The sequence below is a fragment of the Mirounga angustirostris genome, unplaced genomic scaffold (assembly GCF_029215605.1).
Source record: "Mirounga angustirostris isolate CCGP_5_RB_7025 unplaced genomic scaffold, mMirAng1.0.hap1 SCAF_5, whole genome shotgun sequence".
Lineage (NCBI taxonomy): Eukaryota > Metazoa > Chordata > Mammalia > Carnivora > Phocidae > Mirounga > Mirounga angustirostris.
The window spans coordinates 109,516,270-109,535,842 of record NW_026991713.1 but is presented as its reverse complement, the minus strand read 5'-3'; the positions used below and the strand labels follow the sequence as shown (position 1 = coordinate 109,535,842).

At 37.9% G+C, this 19,573-nt stretch overlaps 1 protein-coding gene and 1 long non-coding RNA gene across 3 annotated transcripts in view; one reads left to right on the top strand and one right to left on the bottom strand.

The window, feature by feature from the left end:
* Positions 1 to 19,573, top strand: part of MKX (mohawk homeobox) — a 65,614-nt gene that overhangs the window by 27,000 nt on the left and 19,041 nt on the right. The window lies entirely within an intron of this gene.
* LOC129045803 (uncharacterized) lies at positions 7,210 to 15,678 on the bottom strand. Its single transcript, XR_008506032.2, has 3 exons — positions 15,416 to 15,678; positions 12,072 to 12,157; positions 7,210 to 7,884 (listed from the first exon to the last, which is right to left on the bottom strand). It is a non-coding gene; the product is annotated as an uncharacterized LOC129045803 (long non-coding RNA).

The following is a 19,573-nucleotide window of genomic DNA, read 5'->3' as shown; positions in this document are numbered from 1 at the left end:
TTAAACAATGTAAGGATTAGCTTTTCTGCATATCTTGAGGACTGGAAAGAGTTCACCTGTGAAGTCATCTTGGCCTGGGATCCCTTGGTTCTATACTTTCCCTCTCACGCTCTTCATCTTTCCCTTCCATGTCATGAACAGTTACCTCGATTTTCCTTTTCAGATCACTCATTTGGTCTTCAGCTTTGCCCTATCCATTCTATTGATCAACCTTTCTACTGTAGTCTTTCTTTTAATTTTGGTATCTTGTTTTTATTCTCCAAGAACATCATTTTGTTTTTCTTATAGCTCCTTTTTCATAGCAGCAGAACCTACAGAAATCAGAAGTTACCTGAATCTCTACTCTGCATCTCTTCATGGCCTTAATCTAGGAGTTGTCTTTGTACAGGTCCCCTAACTTGTTTAAAATTTATTTATTTATTTGAGAGAGAGAGGATGAGAGACAGACCATGAGAGGGAAGAGGATCAGAGGGAGAAGCAGACCCCCTGCTGAGCAGGGAGCCCGATGCGGGACTCGATCCCGGGACTCCAGGATCATGACCTGAGCCGAAGGCAGTCGCTTAACCAACTGAGCCACCCAGGCGCCCCAGGTCCCCTAACTTGTTTAAAGAACATTTGTAGAAACTGTGTCCTGGGTTCAGGTGACCTAGAGGTGTTCTGTAGGCTCAGGAAGGAAAAGCATGGCCTAGCTCTTCTGATGTCTGTTCTTTAACTGGTAACCTTCATGATTCTTCCCATGGCCTGCTTTAGTCTCTGTGAACTGCTGACTTGCAGTGTCTTCCTTGGTGGGAAACGCAGCTCACACTCTGCCACTGTCTTGGCCTCCACCTGTTTTGAGTTGTGATTCTCTGTTTAGATTTCCTTGTCAATTTAATGCCATATGCATTTCATCTTTCATTAATTTCTCAACTTTTTTGATTTGACCATGGTGCCCTTTATTGTTTTCGAGCATTGCTAGGCACTGATTTGTTTTTAAATTTACATTCTGTAATTTTAATGAGCTTTTGAGAGAGAAGTAAATAAAGCTTATTCAGTGTACCATCTTAAAGGGAACTCTGTAATATAGACTGTTGTCAGTAAATGATTTTATCATAAAAGATGTTTGTTGCTGATAGTTTTTAGTGGGAATTTGCACACATTCAAAATTATGCACAGATTCTGGATATCAAAGGAATAATAAATAAAGAGTAATTATATACAGAATGGAACATGGGAACTCCTGGAAAATTTTGCTAGGTTTCATGTACATAAACATGACACATTATGATGGTAAGACTTTCCAAATTATATTATATTTAGCTTGAAATAAAGAGCTAAATATAATTTAAATTTAAAAATGCCTGTAATTATAATATGATATAGTAGTACTTGGCAGCCATAGACCTAATAAATACTACAGTTTTGAAATGTGATTAGAATCTTAATGGATACTATTTTACCCTGTAGTTAAGCATGTGGCAGGGCATGCTAGAACTGACTTTTCTTTTCACCCTTCCATTGGAAAACTTAAGTTCTTTGCTTGAGTGGGTATTATTGGGAATTTTTAAGTAAAATCAAGGAGCTAAGAATTCCATTACTTAAAGAAAAAAATAATTCCATTCCTTTTTTCCAATCTTTTCTTCAAGCAAAATTATCAATTAATGGAGCATTAAATAATCATATGCTTCAGATTGTTAGGGCTTGTTTTTTTTATCCTTTTGTACTTGGATTACTTTAGTAATTTTTAGCTAGTGCTATAAATGTAGCTGATTAAAGTTATACATCAAAATAAAGAGATACCATGGGAGGGAAAGGGTTATCATATTTCAAAAATATCATATTAATGGATTGCACATTAAAATTTGCATATTTGATTTATTTTGAAAATGTCAGAATATCTCAACTTTCTCTAATATCTTGCTTCTCCTTCCTTCCTTCCTTCCTCCTTCCCTTCTTCCTTCCTTCCTTCCTTTTCCTTCCCTTCCCCTCCTTCATCCCTCCCTCTCTCCTTTCTCTCTCTCTCTTTTTTAAACAGTAAAGTGCATGGTCTTTGTTCAGGGCTCTGCTGTCCAGATTCTTCCTCGGTTTGTTCGACTGTGGCTGAGCTGAGTATTTCGCCACATTCCCATGTCTCTGGGCAGGAGTGGACTGACCACAGAATACTTTTCTATGAATTTTCTTTCTTCCCTCAGGGATATGCTTGATAGTCCAGCTGTCAACATGTGGAAACTGTGCTATTTATACAGTAATTAATTCAAAATAGGTCACTGTTCCTAATATCTTTCCTAGAGTATCACCCTCTTTTATTGGGAGCACCTAACATTTCCAGAGTCTTTTGCCTGTGGTGACTTTATTGTCATTGTGTTAGGCAGTACCTGTTATACTGAGTGGGTCTTTCCCTGGATTATATAGCAAATGCTTTGGTATATCCTTTGAAGCACTAGAATCATTCCTATGAGACCAAGGGCTTTACATAATACCACTGGTTGATATGGTGTTGGGCAAAAAGAATAAACAGTAAATATCAGAACTAATTCTTAGCCAGACATCGCAGCAGATCCCTTCACAAGGGTTTTCCTGGAATATAGGGATTTGAAGGGCTTTCTTTTCCAATGAGCCTGCATACCCTCTGTTGGAGATGCTAATGGGCAGCAGTATATCCAAGCACTTATTCTAAGAAACTATTAAGTGAAGGCCTTGAAACTAAGAAGAAGAGAAATGCCAGAAAGCCACCTTGAGATCATGGCACATATGTTACTAGGGACAGACAGCTTGTATGCCAGAGTCAGAAAAGGAGTATTTTTTAATTACTTAACCATGACAGATTTGAAAGGGACAACTGTGGTTATAAAGCGAAGAACAGTTCTTAGGCCTATGTATTGGTTTTATATTTGTGCGTAACAAATTACGACAAACAGCAGCTTAATGCCATTTATTATCTCTGAGTTTTATAAGCCAGAAGTCTGGTACTCATGACTGGATTCTCTGCTCAGAGTCTCACTAGGCTGACATCAAGGTGTCAGTTACACTGGACTTTTACCTGGGGGCACTGGGGAAGAACCCACTCACAAGCTTATTTAAGATATTGGCATAATTCATTTCCTCGTGATTATAGGATGGAGGTCCCCACTTCCTTGCCTCTCAGCTTCTAGAGGCTGCCCCATTCCTTCCCTGCATTTTCAAACCAGCAACAGCACATTGATTCCCTCTAACACTTGAATCTCTCTGTCCTACAGCCCCACAGGAGAAAGCTCTGAGTTTAAAGGCACATATGATTAAATTGTGCCCACTCAGATAATGCAGGATAATCACCATATTTTAAGGTCAGCTGATTGGTAATCTTAATTACCTCTGCAATGCCACTTTAAACATGTAACATAACATATTCACAGATGTGACACTAGGAAAAAAGTCAGGAGGGCAAAATTCTGCCTATCCCAGCAGAGATCACTTAGGGGGATTTAGATAAGGTTTTGCCCATTCAATCTCAAAAGTTTAGAAAATAATCATTATCATTTGTGTGATCTTTTGATTATAAAGTATAAAAAATATACTGCTTTCATATGGATAGCCTTTAAACTGGGAAATCAAGTCGTGTCTAAATAAATTAGTTGACATTTACATAATTAGTTACATACGAGCACAAAAGTCACACATTATGTATTCTCTTTATACATTTGGTTAGTCTTGCTTTCCTTAACGATATACATTCTATCTCATAACATGAGGCCGGCATTTTTTTTAAAGATTTTATTTACTTATTTTGAGAGAGAGAATGCAAGCAGGGGGAGGGCAGAGGGAGAGAGAGAGAATCCCAAGCAGACTCCCTGAGATCATGACCTGAGCCGAAACCACAAGTTGGACATTCAACCAACTGAGCCATCCGGGTGCCCTGAGGCTGGCATTTTAACATGCGGGCAATCAGAGAATTGACAAGTATATTTCTAAGGTAGATTCCTAGATGGTTCGCCGTGGGATGATGAATGTTTACTACACGTAGTAACAATAGCTGCCATTTACTGAGTGCTTACTATGTGCCTGGCACTGTGTTTTACCCTCATGTGCTATTTTATTTAACCCCCACAGTAATTTTATGATGTATGTCTTACTGCCCTTCTTTTGAGGATGAGAGAACAGAGTTACATAGAATTTGCCCACATAAGCTGTGATGTTGCAGAGCCAGGATTCAAACTCAGATATGTTTGACTCTAAAACCTTGCTGTGGACCACTATCTTTCACTTTTTCCCAAACCTGGGAAAAGTTACAAAGATGGCAGTTTATCTTTGAGAGATCCTCCCACCTCCTTTTCTAAGCTTTCTTCTATCTCCTGGCTTCTAAGGAACCTATATCCTTGCACTGTGCTTGGTGACCCACCTATCATAGTAAGTATTCTGTCTACCCCTTCAGTCCTCCAGAGTTAATGCAGGCCTTTATCTCAGGACAACTGATACCTCTGAGGTGATAAAAACAGCATGGTCCAAATAGTTTAGGGCATAATAATGACAATAATATTAGCTGGTAATTATTGAGCACTTATTGAGTGCCAGGCACTGTGCCAAGTACTTGACATGCATTTTCTTACTTAATCCTCATAACAACCCTGTGAGGTAGGTACCATTATCATCCCCATTTCCCACACGGAATTTTGAAAGCAGAACTTGCAAGTCTCTAAGTGACTGAATGTGTGAGAGCATCAAAGGAGCCCCCTTGGCTGCTCTGGGCCATCCTAATCATTTCCCCATTGCAGAAGATTATTATCAGCCTTGTGGCTCCTTCATCTTTGATTACAACCTTCAGTCCAGAATTTCTTTCACCACTTCCTTTGCCGTAATGCAGGCTCTTTCTTTCAGAGTCCCAGTATGGGCATTTAAGGGTGGAGATGATGCCATCAGGACAGAGCCCTCTCGGTAGGACAGGCAATGGCACACAGTCCATAGACTTCCAGGAGGAAGCATAGAGCATCTCCATAGAGAGGAGAAGGAATCCAGGGACACAACAGTGGCCAGAGGGGAGCAGGCATCTGCCTGAAGCAATCTTCCTGAGGGCTATGGAGTCCAAACATGTGGAGAAAGTAGATAAAGCAATCACACAGAACAAGGATGATGGGGCCCTTTATTAGGGGGAGCTGTTCCCTTGGAAGGGGCAGCAAATCTGCTGAGAAAAAAAGCAGGACTACAGTCAGATTCCTTCCTGTAGCATCCTGAGCGGCCCCAGAGCACTGGGGGCAGGCAAGGAACCAGCACTTGCCTGGAGGCTGGGGTCTAAGGCTTTACTGACAGCCCCTTGCTAGTGTGGTTGACTTCAGGCTTCTACTTCAAGCCACTCTCTAGAAATCCACAGGAAATAACAGTTGTGCCTTGAACTGCAGAATAGATACATTCCACAAACAGATTTAAATTGAATCAAGTTTTAAGGACAGTGTAGACATTTGGTGTCTTCAAATACTGCTACATTGACTCCTTTGGTTATATGAACAATGTAACTCAACTTCTGTGTTTCATAAGTTTATAATCTAAGATAGTGGGTTTTTCTTACATTTAAGGTTAAACAACAATATTAACTGCCCTTTATTAGGCCTGTCATTGTGTCAGCAGTAATACCTATTAAAGTATTGCATCCTGGTCATAAAATGTAACTGAAATTACTGGAAAATATCATACCGAGTAGATGAACTGTGACTATCATAGTTTTAAAACCACAAAAATGTTGTCTTTATGTGTGAGTGTATGCTCTCCGTTTTTTGATCTTCCTATATTAATGAAGATTGTTACTTTAGGGGAAGAATTAATTTTATTTTTTATTTTAAATACTTTCTCCAAAAGTTGGACTCAATAGCATTGCTAAAAAACAAAACAAAACAAAAAAACCCCTCACTTTTAATCTATAATTAAAGCCAAAGTTTTCTTTTAATTTTAAAAGCTTGTCCTTGAACTAAAATAACATGGAACATTTTAAAACATGGCTCCAAGCTGCTGTAGATACATTTTATTTAAACCACAGAGACTGCAGTTGGATTTCTCAGTGCCAGACAGACTACAAATTATAACTGTAGCAGAAACGACTGTGAATTTCTGGATGTTGTAGTACCAGCAAGGCTGGTTGTTTTTTTGGAGCTGTTCCTCCCTGGGTTAAGATCAAATGTCATGCCCATAGCCCTGTGTAGCTGAAGCAAGCAAAGGCCTTCCCCTCTCCACACTCCCCCGCCCCCCCCCCCCACAGGTTTGATGTGCTCACCTGCAGAGGAGCAAGGCAATAGGTAGGAAGAGTCACAAAATAGAAGCTGTAAAGTGAGGCTAGAACACAGTGAGACTCCAAAAGTTGGATGACCGATAAAAATATCCTTTAAAGCAGAATGCCATTGTTTATTATGGCAAGAAAAGGGGATAATATCCATGATTGAACTGTAAAAATATTTTTACTAAGGTCATTTTTGTACTTACTATTCTGGTATTAGGTTAGCAAATCTAATGCCAGATTAGATCTAATAATATATTGTTGTTCTATGGACTTTAGAAAGTACATGAACATCTGTTATTTTATTTGATCGCCATTACAACTCTATGAGGTAAAAATAAGGATAATTATTCCTGCTTTCTCGCAGGGTGGGAGGGAGTGACCCACTGATGCACAGCTACTTAATGGCAGAGCCAGAAAGAGAAGTTGAGTCTCTCAGCTCCTCGTTCAGGCTTTTTCCACTCGATTTTACGGTGTTTTCCATCAAGTATACTCAAAATAAAAAAAAATCATTTATGGAGTAGAACTCTCCAAAACAGTGACTCTTAACTTATTTGGAGCTGTTCCTCCTTTTATACATGGGCTGCCTTGAAAACTGGACAAAAAGCTTTGGATCCTTGTCCAGAGGAACGCACATCCATTCTCCCCACCCCACACTGTAGTGTAACCCAGATAGCAGAAGAGGTCTCTTTGATTCTTTAGAACTAAAAAGGATTCTCTTGGACACTTTATTCATGGTGTGGAAGGTCGGGCCCTTCTGAGGATTCCTGACTATGCCCGAGGGTTCTGTCTTCCAAGAATATGTCATTGCGTACTTCCCAAATTGTGTTCAGCTTATGGGTCGCATTGCCATCTCACATATGTGGTCCCTGTTCTGCAACACATTGATTCAGATATGAAATGTGCTCCCTTCCTCAAATGTCAGTGCATCCTTCCACTCAGAAGATGCGGGCATGTAGTAGACTATGGACAATTTGGAGGGAACAGAGGAGGGCCATATATCATAGCGGTTCACATAGCTTCTTATGGAGCACTATTTTTCCCTATTCTTATGTGTCCTTTAGACATCCCACATAGGATTCTTCCTGCTATGCCTGACATGGTCCCCAGCCTCACAGCATCTCACTAGTTCCTTGTTTCCACCTTCCACCCTTTCTTACTCACCCTCTAATTCCCCAGTTGTCTCGAAATCTCCCAAGTTCTTTCATTCAGTGTAGTAGAATCCAGCTCTCTCCTGCGTCAGCTCCCAAACTCTGCTCCAGGCCTACCTTTGCATGCTCAAACCCACCCACCAAAATGCTTCATTACCTTCACTTTCTTTATAAAGTATTTATGATATTAAATGGCATTTTATTTTGGTCAATTATACATGTTTATAATTTTAGGGGTTTCAAGGATTCCCTTAAACCCAACCATCATTCCCCCTAGGTTTTGAGATAGTTCTGGGGTGTCTAGTCTTCTTGGGACTGTGAGTTTAGAAATTTCTTGGGCTTCTTCTTTGGAACAAAGTTAGTGGTTAGTCACAGAGTGTTTTCATAACCTCTGCAGGGTTGAATCCAGGTCAGGACAGCTGGTGTGGAGGTCACTTCTGGGCTGAGGGGCCCATACTAATGGATTTGCCCATTCCATCTTCCTGGCCAATCTGGAAACTGAGGGTGGCATCGAAGCTTCTGGGAAAAAAGAAAATCAATGAATCCAGCAGAAAACACTTTCGTTCATGTTTATGTTCTATTAAGAAAATGATACATGTATTATCAGGAAAGGTGAAGAACATGATATAGGATTAGAAATTGGTATAAAAAAGTGGATAGTGATTTTAGGAAAAGAGTTGATTAGGTAATTTCTTCCATTTGATTTAAATTTGCAACTGTGTTATTCTAAGAGATACATTCTTTTCTCCAGTGATGGAGTTTCCCTTCTTGGTGATGGTCTGTGATTTCAAAGCACTGTTGCTTTCATTCTATTTCCATTTCCAGGGTATTCTAGCATGTATAGTTTTGTCCTTACCTGTGATTGAGCAGGGCAAAAAGATTTTCATCTTACTTGAAAGCAGTGATATGATTGGGCTATAGTTTATCATATTTCTGAGGGAAGCTTCCCATTCGGTCCCATGATATGACTTAGAAATATCACTGGTAAACAGTGTTAAAAACTGGCAGAGGTATGGAGTTAGGGATAGACCAGAAATGTCATTATAACCTCTAGAGTTCTGAAGTTGTGTTGAAGGGGTAGAACTCCTCAAAGTGGAAATTAGGCCCTGTCCATGCTTCCCTCCAGCGCTGGAGTTCCTTCTGTGGTCCCTGGTCCTTAGCTTACTCTGATTTATCAACCAGAGGAAGGCTGGGAGGATGTTAAATCAAAGGGGCAATTTTAGATGCATTTCGCCTTCTTTAACCAAGTCATCACGATTAGACTGTTCTCTTCAAGTCCTTTCTGCCATCATAAAAGGACTCAGCCAGGGTCAAAAATCACTTCGTTCACCTCTGTTTTAATCACCGATCATTTAAACCCCGGTACTTGAGGTAAATTATATATTAATTTCTTACCTGGGAAGGAAGGACTGTTTTAATGTTTGACTATGGATCAGATAACTCTATCTTGATAAAGAGCTAGAGAATCTGATTTTGAGAGAGAATCATCTAGAAAGATAGTATAAATATGATTACATGCCAGGTATAAGAAATAATGATATCAGAATTAGAAAGACAGAAGAAATGTGTAATAGGAAAGAAAAACTAGATGAGAAACATCAAAAAAAAAAAAAACCTACTTCATAGTGATGTGGGAAAAAGAACATTTGAAAAGTTATTTGGATTGAGAAAGGAGACAGCTAGAGGAAGAAAGGAAAATCAGAATAGAACAGAGGAATGACTCTTATTTCCAGATTTTTCACATCAGGGTTTGCATGCTAAAGGATCAGAGAATTTTTAAAAAGCAGGAATTATTGACAAGTTAGGCCTGAATGGGCTCTTGAAGGAATTTGTGGATTCCATGTTGAGTAGTGTGGGGTGAGTCTTTAAACTGGTAATCTTTATTTATTGAGTACTGTGGGACTTATGTGTAAGCTTTTTATAAGCCTCGTTCAGTCTTCTCCCAGTGTCCCATAAATAAGATAAAAACGTACTGTTAAGGGGGGAAAACTGTGTTAAAGTGTGAATGGAGTCAGCAACATCAAGGATTCTTTCCTCCTCATGCTAATACAGAAACTGAAGATGAGCTGGTAAAAGGGGGAAATGGTCATCATGACCAATTAGTAGTGAATCTGGAATAAGAGGTTTCTATAAACCAGGGATTAAGAATGGAAAGCAAAATACATGGCCACAGTCAAGCCCTATCTTATCTTCAACTTTTTTGTTGTAGGACAATTCTAGAAACGTCTGCTTTCACAGGAATGCTGTAGGAAACTATGGACATTTTCAGTACTTTCAAAGATTCTTCAAAATTCACTATATCACTATGAGAGTTAAGGAATGGCTCATAGAGTGGTTCATGTGTGCATTTTATCTAGAGTCACTTAGAACTGTGCCATCCAATATGGTAGCCTCTAGTCACATGAGGCCACTGAACACTTAAAATGTGACTAGTCCCAATTGAGATGTGTTTAAATGTATGGGGGGAAAAAAAGCATGGAAAATATATTATTAATTTTTCTATTAGATGTTGAAGTGATAATATTTTTGGCTATATTGAGATAAATAAAATATTTTATTAAAATAATTTCATCTTTGGGGTGCCTGGGTGGCTCAGTCAGTTAAGCGTCCAACTCTTGATTTCAGCTCAGGTCATGATCTCAGGGTTGTGAGATGGAGCCCCATGTCACACCCCGTGATGGGTGTGGAGACTTGCTTGGGATTCTCTCTCTCCCTTTCCCTCTGCTCCTCCCCCTACCCCACCCCACTTTACTTGCATGCACGTGCTCTCTCTCTAAAAAAAATAATATACATATTTAAAAATTTTATCTTTTACTTTTTGCTTTTTTAAGTGTGTCTACTAGAAAATTTAAAATTGCTTATGTGGTTTGCATGTGTGGCTCACATTGTGATTCTTTTGGACAAGAGTGGTGGTGGTAAGAGGCAAGTTAGGGAAAGAGCTTCTCATCACAATTTTGTCAAAGTTGAGGAAGAGACATCAAGGAGAAGGAAGTCAAAGTTCTATTCGGTTGAAAACTGGCTGATATTCCCTCAGTCCCACTCCAGAGGAGAAATGAATCCTACTCTTAAGGAAACCCTGCTATCTTCAAGGTCCTTCGTGCTTCTGGCATAGAGCCACATCTGTATCCGCTCACCTTTGTTTTGTTATCGCCACCAGAGCTGCCAGAAATCAGTGTGAAGGAAAGAACTAGTTTTTTGTCCTCATTAGATTATGACTTCCCTAAAATACAGATTCTGATCCCCACACCCAACAAGCTGGTCTGTAGTTGATTTTCTCTGTGTGTTAAGGTATAAAGAAAATGTGTAGATGAATGAATGACTAAATAAATGAATGGTGCGCAAGAAAAATATAAGTCCAAGTAAAGGATCAAAGACCTTGCGATGGTCAGTGGACCAAATTAGAGAAAAAGCATGTGAAGTTGGAAGCCAAGTTTTTTCTACAACAAAGTGTTAAACACTCGACAGTGTGCACCAGTGATCCCTATCTTTATAGCCAACTTGTCTTCTAAGTGGTTGGTGTACCAGCTGTTAAATACTTTAATACTCTCTGGTTGGAAGAATTAGGTTAAAGAAATTCTTTAAATCAATGAAGAGAGTTGTTTCCCTCTTCATGGATAGATTGTAGGAGAAAATTATTTGGAAAATTTGCAAAAGCTAGCATTATCCACTTTTCCATTTTTTTAAGGGTACAAAGTTGACCTTGGTTTATTGCTGCTTCTTTCTTTTTTTTTTTTTTTAAAGATTTTATTTATTTATTTGAGACAGAGAGAATGAGAGACAGAGAGCATGAGAGGGAGGAGGGTCAGAGGGAGAAGCAGACTCCCTGCCGAGCAGGGAGCCCGATGCGGGACTCGATCCTGGGACTCCAGGATCATGACCTGAGCCGAAGGCAGTCGCTTAACCAACTGAGCCACCCAGGCACCCTATTGCTGCTTATTTCTGATAGAATAACGCACAGGCCAGTTTTAACTTAATCTGCACGTGTACGACATGAGTCACTGCTTTCAAATAGAATTTTTTTTATAGAATATAAGCTTCCATTTAGAAAAGTAGAGTTGGTTTTCTCTTAATAAATTCCTCTTGAAATTTCAAGTGAATTAACCAGAGGAACATTTTAGAGTAGGGTGGGAAGAAAGTTCTATTTTATTTTTCATTATCTTTGAAATTCAAAACTTAGTTTTGCACATCCACTGCTTTTTCCTTGGTTACCTCTCTGAGGGCAACTTCCCTCTGTTACACAATTCCTAGGACCCATGGAAATACTTCCATCTTAATTTCTTTTAAAATAAAAGAAAAATGAACATAATCACAATGAATACATAGCAAACATGGATTATATACATTTATATGTTGATGTAGTCATAAAATATAATTTTAACATTTTTTAATGTAGGAAAGAGTGTGCAAAGACAAAAGTATCTAGAGCACACAAAAATTATAATGCAGCCCTGAGCCTACTGCTTAATTCCCTCAGGTCCTTCTTTCTGCTTTCCAGCATGACTATTTTATAATCTGGCAGTCTAGCATCCCAATAACGTAATATGTACTAACATGATAAATTACTCTCTCTTCATCGGTTAGTGAGTCTGGTAACAAATAATCATTGAGAATCTTTTCTGCTATGTACTGGTTTGCTTTTTTTTTTTGCCTATTATTTTTATTTTATTTTATTTTTTTATTATGTTATGTTAGTCACCGTACAGTACCTCATTAGTTTTTGATGTAGTGTTCCATGATTCATTGTTTGTGTATAACACCCAGCGCTCCATGTAATATGTGCCCTCCTTAATACCTAAAACAATGAACATGACAGACAGCATATGGGAGACAAGCATTGAACAAAGAAGTATGCCAAATACTACAAAGAAATACAGGATACTATAAATATGTAATTGGGGGATGTCATCTAAGTATATTTTTTAAATATTTAACTTTTAATGTACCCTTACAGAGATTCCTTAATATTTAAAAGCAAATGCGAATGTAAATTATTATTTTCCCTATTTTATATAAAAGTTAGACTATTCAACTCAACAGCAAAAAACAACTCAATTAAAAAATGGGGAAAGGAGTTAAATAGACATTTCCTCATAGAAGATACACAAATGGCCGATAAACACATGAAAAAATGCTCAACATTACTAATTAGAGAAATGCAAATCAAAACCAGAATGAGATACTGCTTCACACCCATTCGGATGGCTACTATTAAAAAAAAAAACAAAAAACAGAAATTAACAAGTGTTGGCAAGGATGTGAAAAAACTAGAACCCTTGTACACTACTGATAGGAATATAAAATAGTGCAACCACTATAGAAAAGAGTATGCTAGTTCCTCAGAAAAGCAAAAATAGAATTACCATATGATCCAGGAATTTCACTCCTGGGTATATACACAAAAGAGCTGAAAACAGGGACTCGAACAGCTGTTTGTAACACCCACATTCATAGCAGCATTGTTCACAAAAGCCAAAAGGTGGAAGCAACCCAGTGTCTGCTGACAGATGAATGGATAAAGAAAACGTGGTGTATACATACAATGGAATGGTATTCAGCCTTAAGAAGGAAGGAAATTCTGACACGCACTCTACAAAATGGATGAAGCTTAAAGACATGATTTTAAGTGAAATAAGACAGTCACAAAATTTCATTCTCTCCCTGTGTGTATATACATTCATATTCTTTTTGCTATGGGACTCTCTTGTGGATAATGTTTTATTAATTTGAAGAACACATTATGGAGTAGGGAGACACTTGTAACAAATATTTTGTCCCGATTAACTATATATGTTGTGATTTTCCTTTTGATTTTTCCCCAGGTAGCCTTTAAAAAACTGTAATTATGTTTAATAATCTTTCTCTGTATGGCTTCTAGATTTGAAGTGATAGAGAGAAGCCCCTTACTTCACAACTTTAAAGGGGGTGTCAAAAGTTTTCTTCTGATATTTCTATGGGTCCCAATGTTTACCTTAAATCTTTTATCTATTTGGACTGCATCTGAGTTTGACATATGGTATCATATGATGTGAAAAAAATATTCAAAAAATATTCTTTTTTTTTCCCCACATAGCTACTCAGTTATCCTAATACCATTTAGTGATCTATCTGTCTTTCTCCTTCTTCCCTGGTGGAAATAAACCACATTTTAAACTGAGCCTGTCTTATCTTTCTATTCTCCTCTACCGACTTCTGTTTTTACTCATGTTCCAGTCCCACACTGTTTTAATTATTGAGCCTTTAGAATATGTTTAATATCTGGCTGTGTTTATTCTCATTCTTCTTTTTTCATAGTTTTTCTAGCTATTGTTGTTTGATTATTTTTCCACATTAATTTTAGAATCAACTGGTCGACTAAAAAAAACTGTTTTGTTAGTTTTATTGGAATTGTGTTATATTGACAAATTAATTACAGAAAAATGGTATTTTAAGGATGTAGAATCATCTTATCCAAAAATTTGGTATGTCTATCCACGTCTTCTTTTGCGGCCATTAGTAGAGTTCTAATATGTTCTAAATAGGTCTTGCATATTTCTTGTTAAATTTATTCATAGGTATTTTATCTTTTTGTTGTTTTGTTGTTGTAAGTAGAGTCCTTTCTTTCATCACATTTTTCTAACTGGTTGTTGTTTTTTATACGAGAATGCCATTGATTTCTATATGTTAACATTATACTCTGCTACCACCATAAATTTGCTTATTGTTTTTGGCAGTTTTTTGGTTGACTTCCTTGTGTTTTCTAGTAATACAATTACATGACATGCCAACAGTGATGGTTTTACCTCCTGCTGAAATTTTTGCCATGATTCTTGCCCTGCCTTGTTGCATTGACTTGTACCTCCACGTGCAGTGTTAAATAATAGTGATGATGGTGCACATTCTTATCCTGCTTCTGACATTCAGGGCAACACTTCTAGTTTTTTCCCATTATGCACAATGCTGGCTTTTAGTTTTCAATCCATGCCTTCCAATTATGGCTTTTGACATTGAAGCTCTGGGTTCAGATATTCTTTTCTCTACCACTAACTAACTGAAAAACATTAGGTAAGTCATCTAACATCTCTGATTTATTTCCACATCTGTAAAATGAGGGAGCTGTTGATAATGGTCGTGAAAGCACTTGACAAGCTATGCAATATGAACGTCCCTTGTTATTCCTGTTTCCTCCTGTATAGAGTCCCTCCCTACATACCTCTTTTTGGAATTGTAAAACTGGGTTTCCCTTTGTGGCTCCGAGCCTTTTTTGTAATTCCATTGACTACACAGTTTCTACGTATATTCCAAGGCTGGAAAGAAAAAGTGCTTTTTGAACGATGAACAAATTCCTTTGCTGACATTTAACCAAAATGTATTCCAAACCTGAAGCTTTTTGGAAGGCTAAGAAAATGTTGGTCACCTTCTTGTAAAAAAGTGAAATAAAAAATGTTTATGTACCACAGCACTTCCTGACTGAGCTGGAAATGAGTGCACTGAGGTGGTGGTATTTTGTGGTGTTTCAGTTCTGGGAAAAATGAAACCAAAAAATATAGGAAATTTTTCAAGATTTTTGGTTGTGAAAGCTTTCCTTTTTTTTTCTTCTTCCAACTTTGGTTAACATTGAGAGAGCCATCCAAGTTTGATTCAGCTTCACAACTTCGGCAAACTCATTCCTGTCAAGTGATCCGCTAACTAACACTTTCTTCTGTGTTAAATTCTGTGTTTTAGAGCGTGGACTGCGTGGTCGGAGATACTGATGGCTACCATTCCTTTCTAAGACATAACACGGCTGCCTGATAGCCCTGACTGAACGTCAGATAATTTGCACATATAGGGTTTTTTTATTCCTTTTTAAAAATGAGCTTCTGCACTAGTTTTTGTGCAGGGTTATGCCTCGGTCCAATCTAATAAGATGGGCAAATTTACTTTTCCTTTGAAAGAAATCCCCCAGCAAGTGGCTCCGTAACTTAAAGGGTTTTCATTACTTTAATATATCAACTGGCCCCACAGCCCCCATGCCCGGAAAGTAAACTGTGCAGTAATCTGTCTGTCCCCCATGTTTTCTAACACCACTTACCTTCCTCTTTGAGGCAGCTCTCATAGGACCTCGGATTCAAGCTGTGAAAGTAATTTCTTTCTAGCAGTAACAGCCTTCCTCACTGGGCTTGCTGTTTCATCAGTGGCTTGGTCATGTGGCTGGGCTTCAGAAGAGAATTTCATACTCCCTCATTTTCCTGGATTCAGTTCTCTGACTACATGTCGAATCTGAGGAATCTGCCCTTTCTAGAATGGCTTGCGGACGCAGTTTTGCATTAAAAGCTAATGAGGCCTACATGTATGCTCTTGCAGAGACTGGTATGAGTAGGACACTAGTCTCCAGCACATGTTATAGATTTCTTTGCTGTCCTTAGAGGCACGCACACTGGAAAACATATTCCTTCTTTTATATATATATATCTTTTGTGAATCTCAAAGTCAGTAAGAGAAAACAATGGGGGGACGTGGCATAAGGTACATGGATCCATTCAGTTTTTTAGAGGGAAAGGCTTTTAGAAATCTTCGCTTATTAAATGTAAGTGGCAGTTGCTAGAACAGTAGCATTGCCATCCTGTATGTTAGTCCACTTTATGGAGCGCTTCTCAAAGCAAATTTAGAAAATTAGAATAAAGGCCACACTAGAAAGCATTAAATGAATCAGTCAAAAACTAAACCTTTCACAGACATGGCCTGCACTGCTAAAGAGAGCTGGCAAAGCAGAATATTCATGGCTCCCTTCACAGACCACCAGCACTCCCAACGAAGGGCTCCATCCCTAAGTTAATTCAATAATAAAACAAGACTCAGGGTTGAAAATAGACTCATTTCCGTGGAGGAAAACTCTTCATAATTCTGCAAATTAAGCTGAGTAACCCAGAAAGTGACAGCATGCGTTCCATTTGTCATTTTTCTCATTACTACATTTCAGAAGACAGAACCATCTCCCTCTCGTTCACTACTGTGTTACCAGCTGTTAGCAAAATGCAGTAAAGATCTGTTGATTGATTGGTTTATTGATTGATAGCCAGGGAATATAATAAGTACTTCCACCTTTGAAACAATCTCAGTTTGTTGAGGAAAGTATCTTTTATTACGTAAATACAACAGCAAGCAAAGTAAATATGATGGGCCAGAATCAATTCTTAGGTAATCAGGAACAGACTGTATGCTGTGGAAATGGTTTACATTACCCCAAAAGCAAAATTTTGCATTTAGTGTAAGATATGGTGGTAAAACATTGAGCTTTTGCTTTCTACTGATAGTGTAAACATTACTCCAAGATGCAGTCTCTGGAAATAATTTAGTTAACTCTTATTTTTATATGCATGTTCTGTTCTGGAGACTTGTTGCAAAAATTGATGGAAAGTTATTCTCTTTAAGTGACAGTTTGTTTACAGGAATTCCTTGAAATCTTGATGGTTATTGAAAAGACTGAAATAAATGTTGCCTCAAACTGCCTGAGGCAGAGCTACCCCACACCTTCCAAACCAGTACCATACTTTGTTAGTAAATCACCTAAACTCCATAAAGGTCATGGAGACTGCTCCCTTTGTAAAATGAAATATTTATGTTTCATTCCCAAAAACATATTGTGGATCATTTTGGTGTTTTAAGTTGAAGGTACATAGTAAATTATTCCAAAATTATGGAGGCCAAATGTCATTCTCTCCAAAAGTTTGTGTAATATCTATTTATCTGTGGGCAGATGACTGCATAGCATAATCAGAGGCAGACTTTGTCATGTTAAGTCTAAGTAAACACAGCTGAACATAAGCAAGTTGGACTACAAGGTTTTTTTGAGCTTTGCCAACAGCATATGACCTTGGAGAATGCTGCTTTTTTTTTTACTACAATCTTCTGCTTTTAATGGAAAAAAAAAAAGAATTCTTTTTGTTTAGAATTAACAAGTGATGATTAGAAGCTTGTTATGTTCTAATTTTTAGATGCAAGACGAATAAACATCATGCACGCACCCAACAAAAAGCCACCTTCCTGAGGGAGTTATATTCTCCGTCAGGGAGCTGAATATAAACTGCGAGGGTGGAAGCCAATTAAATGGGGCTTCTTTCTAAAAGAAAACTTTTTCGTGTTTATTTGTATTTTGTTCTTTGTCCTTCTGCCATTTCAAGAGATTAAAATTGTGGTTCCAGATGCCATTAGAAAATGAACTTTATTGATTTACCCATTCTTTAAGAAGCATCTGTCCTCAATAGCAAAGAAACTGTTTTGTCATTAACTTTCAGTTTTCAGTAGTAACTCTCATTAACTGCTTTAGGCTTTCCACAAGTCCTTTTTTTCCTTTTTTTTTTTTTTTTAATGCAAGTTTCTTTTCAGTCACCTAATACCTTCTTCTTTTAGCCTAGTATGGGGTCCAATATTATATTTTTTTAAGGGCACTTTGTGGCTAAAATAAGTTCCTATTAAATATTTCATGTCAAAAAGTGGACTTTAAGTGAGAACTTCGGTAAAAGATGGATTAGTGGAGATTTGTCTGGAAACGTCTAGCTTTTCAATATTCTCAGACTGGCGAGCGGCCAGATAGATCCTCTTCTCTTCCCGTTCTTTCACTTAAGGAAACTATTTTTTCCCCTTCGCCCTTCGGGTATACATTTCCTTCTCAGAGCAAATGCAGGATGTATTAAGGATATCTTCTCCTTTCAGGACCCCCACTCCCTGCCCTTGCCTTTGCTCCCTCCCACAGCACTGCCCACAAGGAGCTGTTGTCATTTCTCTCTCAAAGTGTGAGTTGCTTAGGGATGAGATCCATTAGTAATTTGTATTTCTAGGGCCTACCACAGTGCCTGGCATATAAGATGCGTTCAGTAAATGTTTGCTGTGTGACCCATGGACTCATGAACAAGTAAAGACAACTTGGAGAAGAGCAAATTCTGTTACACTTAAAATTAAAAGATCTGGCTTCTAGTACTGGCCCTATTGTTTACTAACAATTTGGCCTTGGACCTATCAGTCATTTTTTCTCAGTCTCAATTTCCATACTCTAAAATGGGGGAAATGATAGGTATACACAAAAAGGAAATGAGATAAATTGCACACTTATGACTTACAAGTGTTCAATAAATATTATCATCAACTGAATTATGTTAACGTGACCTAGCCCTTAATTATGCCCCAAAATGGCAGGGAGGATTCGTGGGGATAAAATGATATATATAAAGTATAATTTTCCACTTGACACAAAAAGATAATTTGGTTTTCACTTGGATAAGTTCACATTCACTGTAATGTAGTTGTACATTCTCTATCAAAGTGCCAGCCATCCAAAGATGGCAAAAAAATTTTTTCAAGAGAAATCAAGTATTTCTCACATTCTGCCACGCAGTGGGAAGAACTTTTTAATAATTATCAGTCTCTTTGTAAAATATCAGGAGTATTTAGAATAATCTATACATTCTTGCTCCAGTCAATCAAGAATTTAAAGATATCAAGTACAGCTGTTTAAGATGAAGCTGTGGTACAATTAAGGTCTTTTAAATATGATTTAAGTCGTTATTTTATTCCTTGTGAAAAGGACAGGTATACCAGTTAGATCTTCATAGAAAATTCTTAATGACAAATATTAGAGAAGTAGCTTATAAGAATTGGGAATTTCCAAGGCTGTTTCCCCAAATTCAAGTGCTATATTCTATTGTGAGTAAGGGCCTTCACATGTAAAACTTTCTCCAAGAATTTAAGAGTAAACACTACAACATACCTGTATGATTGCATGGGTAACACATGTAAGCCACTGGTCCAATAGCTATTACATGTGTCAGCCCCAAAATGAGCAGCAAAAGACCAGTTGCTGACATAATCCTGGAATTTGCCTTGGTATGCTCATTCTCACTCTCACCAAAGATTCCATCCTCATGTTTTGCATATTATGGCTGCCAAGCAACTGAAGTGATATTCTCCAAGCCATTGCAAAAGCGAAGCCTTCATAATATGCAGTCTTGCTCCTGTGATAATTCTCCACACTCGAGCATCATAGACATAACATGGCTGGCCTTGACCTAGCTTAGATAATTCAAATACAAAAGCTATTTTGAATTGTTGTGTTGTTATCTGCTCCACTTCAAGGTAAATTTTCCACATTCGTCAAAAGTTGCTGCCACTACAGAGTATTTCCAATTGTGGAATAATTGTAGCTGTTATGTAGTGAGTATTACTGGGTGCCTTGTGTCTTACAGTGATTTTTTTT